The sequence below is a fragment of the Astatotilapia calliptera genome, chromosome 4 (assembly GCF_964374335.1).
Source record: "Astatotilapia calliptera chromosome 4, fAstCal68.1, whole genome shotgun sequence".
Taxonomy (NCBI): domain Eukaryota; kingdom Metazoa; phylum Chordata; class Actinopteri; order Cichliformes; family Cichlidae; genus Astatotilapia; species Astatotilapia calliptera.
In genome coordinates, this window is record NC_137425.1 from 19130997 (window position 1) to 19139823 (window position 8827).

Here is an 8827-nt window from a genome sequence, read left to right on the forward strand (position 1 = left end):
GATGACCATCAGAGGGTTAATGAACACCTTCATGTCCCACTAGAGGGCAAAAAGATCTGCAGCCGTGACAGGCTGTCAGTTGGGGTCCGTAGCGTGATGAGCTCCAAGTGGAGCATGACAGGCCTGGCAGTAGGCTGATGGTGCACAGCCTTCTGGGAAGGTCAGTTCTACAGGCAGGGGGAGAGAAGTAAAGGTTAGTCATAATGCAACAGGAAGCATTAGGTTTAGGGAGAGAGGTTTAAGCAGCTCATGGAATGCAAATCTAGAGGACAGTGTAAAAATCCAGCATTGTAGTAAGATTATCCATCCATCCATCCATTCACTCCCGCTTATCCTTTTCAGGGTCGCAGGGGGCGCTGGAGCCTATCCCAGCTGTCATAGTGCGAGAGGCGGGGTACACCCTGGACAGGTCGCCAGTCTGTCGCTAGGCTAACACACAGGGACAAACAACCATTCGCACTCACAGTCATTTGCACATTCACACCTAGTGACAATTTGGGTTATCCAATTAACCTATCCCCACAAGCTGCATGTCTTTGGACGGTGGGAGGAAGCCGGAGTACCCGGAGGGAACCCACGCAGACACGGGGAGAACATGCAAACTCCACACAGAAAGACCCCGGCCTGATGTTGGAATTGAACTCAGGACCTTCTTGCTGTGCGGCAACAGTGCTAACCACCGTGCCACCGTGCTGCCCATAGTAGTAGTAGTAGTAAGATTAGTCAAGCCAAAACAGCACGGGTAAACAACACAATAATCAGAATCAGAATCAGAATCAGAATACTTTATTGATCCCTGGGGGAAATTATTTTTTGTTACAGTGCTCCATTTTAAACCAACATTAAGACAAGACAGACAATACGCTAACTAAGAATAGTACAATATATACATATATATACATACATACATACATAAGTCACTTATAAATAAATATTTGGAAAAGAAACATGTGTAGTTGTAGCAGCAAACAGTGTGTTAAGTGGATGCGTTGTACAGGGAGATGGCCACAGGGAGGAATGATTTCCTGTGTCGTTCAGTGGTGCTTTTCGGTAATCTCAGTCTCTCACTGAACGAGCTCCTGTGACTGACCAACATGTCATGGAGTGGGTGGGAGGTGTTATCCAACATTGTCTTTATCTTGGACAGCATCCGCCTCTCCGACACCACCTTGAGGGAGTCCAGCTCCATCCCCACAACATTGCTGGCCTTACGGATCAGTTTATTAAGTCTGTTGGCATCTGCGACCCTCAGCCTGCTCCCCCAGCATGCAACAGCATAGAGGATCGCACTGGCCACCACAGACTCATAGAAAATCCTCAGCATTTTCTGGCAGATGTTGAAGGACCTCACTCCCCTCAAAAAATAGAGACGACTCTGGCCCTTCCTGTAAAGTGCTGTGGTGTTTTTAGCCCAGTCCAGTTTAAACTAATGTTACTGTGACAAAATGTGCATATATGAGGCTGCAGGTGTTTATTGTTTATTTATAAGATGTTAAAAGGTCTGGTGTCTGATAAATGGTCACTTTATACTCATTTGAGTGCTCAAAGCTATATCTTCCTACAAATCGTATTCACCCAAACACACAGACACTCATTCATAAAGTAGATTGAGGGCAACTCTGGCAGACTGGAGGAGTCAGAAATGAATCCACCGACCTTCCAACTGGTAGACACCACAGTCAACCACTTGTACCAGTATGGGTAGTTAGCATCACACTTTAATGTAAAGCATTTCAGATCTGTTTGACTTCCATTAAAGGAGCATTTTTACATACATGTGATAAAAAAATCTTTCTGTACTTGCACACTGCTGAGAATATTCCATCCATCTTCATCCGCTTTGTCCGGGGCCGGGTCGCGGGGGCAGCAGCCTAAGCAAAGAGGCCCAGACCTCCCTCTCCCCAGCCACCTCCTCCAGCTTATCCGGGGGAATACCAAGGCGTTCCCAGGCCAGCCGAGAGATATAATCTCTCCAGCGTGTCCTGGGTCTGCCCCGGGGCCTCCTCCCGGTGGGACATGCCTGGAACACCTCACCCAGGAGGCGCCCAGGGGGCATCCTTGTCAGATGCCCGAACCACCTCAGCTGGCTCCTTTCGATGTGGAGCAGCAGCTGCTCTACTCTGAGCCCCTCCCGGATGGCTGAACTTCTCACCCTATCTCTAAGGGAGAGGCCAGCCACCCTTCGGAGGAAGCTCATTTCTGCCGCTTGTATCCGCCATCTCGTTCTTTCGGTCACTACCCACAGCTCGTGGCCATAGGTGAGGGTAGGGACGTAGATCGACCGGTAAATTGAGAGCTTCGCTTTTACACTCAGCTCCCTCTTCACCACGACGGACCGGTGCAGCGTCCGCATTACTGCAGCTGCAGCCCCAATCCGTCTGTCGATCTCCGGCTCCCTTCTCCCATCACTCGCGAACAAGACCCCGAGATACTTGAACTCCTCCACTTGGGGCAGGAACTCATCCCCGACCCGGAGTGGGCACTCCACCCTTTTCCGGCTGAGAACCATGGCCTCAGATTTGGAGGTGCTGATCCTCATTCCCGCTGCTTCACACTCGGCTGCGAACCGTTCCAGTGCGAGCTGGAGGCCCTCACCCGATGAAGCCAACAGAACCACATCATCTGCAAAAATCAGAGATGAGATTCTGAGGCCACCAAAGCGAAAGCCCTCCGCCACTTGGCTGCGCCTAGAAATCCTGTCCATAAAAATTATGAACAGAACCGGAGACAAAGGGCAGCCCTGGCGGAGCCCATCACCCACCAGGAACGAGTCCGACTTATTGCCGGCAATGCGAACCAAGCTCTTGCAACGGTTGTATAGGGATCGAATGGCCCGTAGCAATGGGCCAGACACCCCATATTCCCGCAACACCTCCCACAGGACACGGTCGAATGCCTTCTCCAAGTCCACAAAACACATGTAGACTGGTTGGGCAAACTCCCATGCACCCTCAAGTATCCTGGAGAGGATAAAGAGCTGGTCCAGTGTTCCGCGACCAGGACGAAAACCGCATTGTTCCTCCTGTATCTGAGGTTCGACTAACAGACGAACTCTCCTTTCCAGCACCCTGGCATAGACTTTCCCAGGGAGGCTGAGGAGTGTGATCCCCCTGTAGTTGGAACACACCCTCCGGTCCCCTTTCTTAAAGATGGGGACCACCACCCCGGTCTGCCAGTCCACAGGTACTGCCCCTGATCTCCACGCAACATTGCAGAGGCGTGTCAACCAGGACAGCCCTACAACGTCCAGAGCCTTCAGGAACTCAGGGCGGACCTCATCAACACCAGGGGCTCTGCCACCAAGGAGTTGTTTAACTGCCTCAGTGACCTCGCCCCCGGAAATTGGCGGGTCATTCCCCTCATCCCCAGACTCTGCTTCCTCCTCGGAAGACGTGTCAGTGGGATTAAGGAGGTCCTCGAAGTATTCCTTCCACCGCTCGACAATTTTCTCAGTCGACGTCAGCAGCGCTCCGCCAGCACTATACACAGTGCAGGTAGAGCACCGCTTTCCCCTCCTGAGACGTCTGACGGTTTGCCAGAATCTCTTCGAGGCAGTCCGAAAGTCTTTTTCCATGGCCTCTCCGAACTCCTCCCACACCCGAGTTTTTGCTTCAGCCACTGCCCGAGCCGCATTCCGCTTGGCCTGTCGATACCTGTCGGCTGCCTCCGGTGTCCCACAGGCTAACCAAGCCCGATAGGACTCCTTCTTCAGCCTGGTGGCTCCCTTCACCTCTGGTGTCCACCATTTGGTTCGGGGATTACCACCACGGCAGGCATCAACCACCTTGCGGCCGCAGCTCAATGCAGCAGCTTCGGCAATGGAGACGCTGAACATGGTCCATTCGGACTCAATGTCCCCAGTCTCCCTCGGAATGCTGTTGAAGCTCTGCCGGAGGTGTGCGTTGAAGATCTCGCGGACTGGGGCCTCTGCTAGACGTTCCCAGCACACCCTCACTACGCGTTTAGGTGCACCAGGTCTGTCCAGCGTCCTCCCCCGCCACCTGATCCAACTCACCACCAGGTGGTGATCAGTTGACAGCTCAGCCCCTCTCTTTACCCGAGTGTCCAGAACATATGGTCGCAGGTCTGGTGATACGATTACAAAATCAATCATCGACCTACGGCCTAGAGTGTCCTGGTGCCACGTGCACTTATGGGCACTCTTATGTTCGAACAGGGTGTTCGTTATGGCCAAACTGTGATTAGCACAGAAGTCCAATAACAAAGCACCGCTCGGGTTCAGATCAGGGAGGCCGTTCCTCCCAATCACGCCCCTCCAGGTCAAGTCGTTACCCACGTGAGCATTGAAGTCTCCCAGCAGGACAACAGAGTCTCCAGGTGGAGCACCCTCCAGCACCCCCCCCCCCCCCCCCCCCCCCAGGGACTCTAAGAAGGCTGGGTACTCTGAACTGCCACTCGGCGCATAAGCGCAGATGACAGTCAGGACCCGTTCCCCGACCCTAAGGCGCAGGGGACAAACCCTCTCGTCCACCGGGAAAAACCCCAACGTACCGGCAGCAAGCCGAGGGGATATTAGGATACCCACCCCACCCCAGCCCGCCGCCTCTCACCAGGGGCAACTCCAGACTGAGACAGAGTCCAGCCCCTCTCCAGGAGACTGGTTCCAGAGCCCAAGCCATGTGTAGAGGTGAGCCCGACTATATCTAGCCGGTACCTCTCAACCTCGCGCACTAACTCAGGCTCCTTCCCCACCTGAGAATATTTTTTTTAATTTTTTTATTTTAAACCAATTTCTGTGTAGAAATGTGACTAAAAATGTAAAACACAGCAAATGGAACAGCATCATTGTAAAAACCAACTTGGCTCCCAATAATATGAAAAGTAAACTGCATAATACAAGACACATACAAGGTCATAAGGGCTTCAGTTGACTGCAACTGGAATTCTTTTTTACGTTCTTAAAGACATTTCATCTCTCATCCAAACTGCGTATTCAAGGTCGGACAGCTGATGGGAAGTCTGTGGTATTGAACCTGTAGTGACATTGTGACCTTGTGCGCAGCCCTGAGATTCTTTCCGATGCTCCCCTTCCCTCAGACATTCCACATTCTGTTCAGTTTAAAGTGAGGACCAGAAATATATGATGCTAGATGCTAAACATGCAGGGTGAGATTTCACACGGAAGCTTTGGCTCTACATACTTCAAATATTTCAAATAAATCAACTGTCCTGTTTAAAAAAAGATTTTAAAATAGACATACTTCGTTTCAGGGTGATGTTCAGAGCAATTAAACCTTAGTAAATCTAAGTAAATTATGACAGATTGCATGACTCATTTACTCTCCTCCACAAATTCTGTGCTCTGAAAGGGAAACTCCTACAGTCACATCTGCAGTAAGGCCAGCTGCAACATAACTGTGTCACAAAATAGACAGCATCAGCATCAAAAGAGGCTTTTGTTCAGATGTGAACCAATAATAAATATGACTCTGTGTTTTCCCATTTCCAGTAAATTAAGCAACATTCTGTGAAGTTACTGTTCAACAAAGAAGGAACAAATAACAATCAAACCAGCCTGCTATTTAAGCTCATTGTGACTCAAATCATGACTTATATTAATGATAACTTCATTTTAAATAATGCTGATAAAAGAAAAAAAATTCCTTAACCCTCTCGAGGCAGGCGTTGCTGATTTGCAACAGTTAAAAACTAACAACCTGATTACCCCACATACATATTTTATGAGTTTATTTTGCTCAGAAGTACCACTGCAGGACTTGGTTGTGAATTAGCAACAAAAAGTTCAATTTGAGCCTGAGAGGGTTAAATATTCACAAAGTGATGGCTGGATTTAACTTCTCCATTGATTCTTTCCTGCATTCTCCCCATTCGTTTCCATAAGAGTTGAATCCAGATTATTAGTTAAACTAATTTATTTTGGTGAGTGATTGGTTTACTTCATGAATAGTAATCTGAACTTTCTACTAACTTGGCTCAAATGGGCATTATACCAGGTTTCCAGCAACAAAGCAATGGGTGGTTCAGTTAATGTTATACTTGTTTATAGTTTTTATGTTTTTATGTGTATCAATGAATTATTTCTGTGTTTTGCCAAATTTAACAAAACCTGTGTTGAACGCTGTGAAAACATTCTGCAAAGAGCAAATGGACTGAAAGACTTTATATAAAAACAAGGTTATTGCTTTTAAATTTATCTGCACGAGTATAGACATAGGCTGTTATCACATCACAAATCAGAAAGTGGGCACAATTTAAGTCTGTGACTGTGAGATGCAAACACACATTTCTCAGGAAAAGGCAATAAAACTGACTGCTCAAAATAGAATTACCCATGCACAAACACAGTTCTGATACTAGCTACAGACATTAATTCTTCAGTTTTTAAGTACCTCATAGAATTCATCTTTCTGCACAGCCACCATTCAGTATTGGTATACACATTGTTGTGCTGTGACGTACATTTACATTTCACAGCAGCTTGAAATGACACTAGTGGCCTGGAGAATTGAAATTGAGAGTTTACAGCCAATGCTCCCTGCACAGTACATGTCTGTTATGACACTGATTCTAGTGTAATTTGGGTATCAAACTGTGTCTTCATCTGTCTGCCAGACTGTGATGTTGACTGGTTCTGTCAGGGTCCCTGTGCCTACCCGGTCGGCTCAGTACGGCTACATATGTTTTGTATTCCTTTTTTTATTTTTTTCCTGCTCTCTCCTTTCCCCTCTTTCCCTCCTCCCTCTGCCTGGGCGGAGCTCACCTGCGGGCTCCTGCCCTTGGCCCACGCACCTGTGGCTCATCACGAGTGATCCAGCCCCTTTATAAGACGGCAGCCCTGTGTTTCTCGTCGCTGGACCGTTGCCGACCCTCGTCAGTGTAACCCCAGCTCAATGACTTCAGAAGTGTTTCATAGCGATTTACCTAACTACCCATTCGTGTCTCTGTGTACAGATTCCCTGGACCTACCCCTGTGTTACCCGAGTGAGTGGAGTGTGAGGAGGAGTGGACGGAGAGTGTGCGAGTGTGAAGAGGAGTGGACGGAGAGTGTGCGTGTCTTTCCCGTTCGTGTGTGGACCCCCGGAGCCCGGCTTTCCCCTCACTTTTGTAAATAATCACCTGGTGCATCATAATAAAGACTCTTGTGCTTTCAAGACCTAGAGCCTGCGCGTGAGTCCGTTCAGTCCCGTTGTGACAGGTTCTTGTTCTGAGAGGTTGCTGTGGTCTGCTCTCAGGTCCACCAATGACTTGGTGTTGGTATTGTGTAAGAACTTTTTCTCCCAAATGTTTTTCCAGTATTCTTGAGTCTCAGACTGGGTGGATCTGCCCATACTATTTTTTTTCCTGTAGCTGAGATTACACCTGGAATGTATCTTTGAGGAACAGATCATTTATTCTCCTGGTGTCTGCTTCTCTGGTATATCTCTTCAGCCTAGTGGCCAAAGCGGTGCACCTTTGTTTGGCAGTTTCTAGAGCCTCAGTTATGGACCTGTCACTCATGATGCCTTTCTTCACCTCTTTTGGCCAACTGCCATCCTTCAGGGCTTCCCTCCACACATATCAACCTCTTGGGTTATGCTATGGTGCTCTATCATAGGCCTGGGAGTTTGAGGGTTCTGTGCAGTACCTTAGCTGTTCCATGGACAGCACTCTTCTGGACAGACACCTCGGATGCGGTGTCTGGAATTTGCTGGAGCCACTTTTTTAGTTCCAGGGTTACAGCTCTAGATGCTTCTGTTACCACTGGGACCACTTTATCTTCCATATTTGATTCAGTTTTTCCTTCAGCCCCTATCTATTTTCTTGAGCTCCTCCTTCCTGATAATGTTGTCCACTGAAATTGGTACATCCATTAAAACTACAGTCTTCTGCACCTAGTCAGTCACTACTGTGTCTGCTTGGTTGGTCAGCAGCTGTCTGGAGTCCAAAGTCCCGCAAGACCTTAAACACCAGTGGGACTTGGGAACTTCTACTCTGTATGCAGCACAGAGGTTCCTGGACACTATCCCAACCTCTTGATTGTTTCTTTCAGTGTATGCAGTCCTGGCTTGCATATTATATCCTGTTACTGTGTATTGGCTAGTCTCCTGGGCACCTTTGCACAGTCTGCAACTTGGGTGCTGTCAGCTGTGGTCAGTCCTGCCTTTATGGACTAGTGCTTAGAGCCTGTTCTTGTGCTGCCCAGATCAGAGCCTCTGTGGTGTCCTTTCAGCCAGCCTTCTCTAGCCACTGGTAGGGTTTCTTGATGTCAACCAGTTAGATAGCATATGCAGACACTCCGTGATAGTTCCTTTTCGTTGTGTCATATCACTTTCTTTTTTCAGCTGCACTTGCAAGTTATATCGGAGGCCCATCTCCCGGTGTATTTACGGATTTTCCACATTTCATCCTGGTCTGTTACTCAGTAATCTTCACCTTCCCTGTTTCCATTGCTCATAGAGCTTCAGATTTCTGGACTCTTGGTGGAGACCACCATCCAATGTGATGAGTGTTCATGTCTTAACATCAAATGGTGCCTATGTCTTTTGGCAATGGAAATAATACGAGAGGGCTAAGCATCAGCTCCTGGTTGATAAAGCAGTATACCAGGCAGTATGCAGGTGGATTAATCTGAACACTACAAGAAAGCCTATAACCCAATGCATAGACCTGGAATCTGGAATGCTTGACATGCTCTAAGGCTAATAGTGTACTAATAACATCCATCAGGAACTCTATGGGACTGGGACACTGGAGGCCAAAGAGGCTGTCGCACAAGTTACCAAGAGGTGCAGGATATATCAAGGTTATGCACTGTCTGCGCTGCTGTTCTTCATAAACCTCAAATCCCTAAGCCATGCCATCCTTA

General features: G+C 48.3%; 1 long non-coding RNA gene across 1 annotated transcript; it reads left to right on the top strand.

Annotated features, from left to right (window-relative positions):
• Positions 1 to 6741: 6741 nt before the first annotated feature.
• Positions 6742 to 7135, top strand: LOC113034561 (uncharacterized). The gene is made up of 2 exons (XR_003274194.2): positions 6742 to 6852; positions 6934 to 7135. It is a non-coding gene; the product is annotated as an uncharacterized LOC113034561 (long non-coding RNA).
• The last annotated feature ends 1692 nt before the right edge of the window (positions 7136 to 8827 follow it).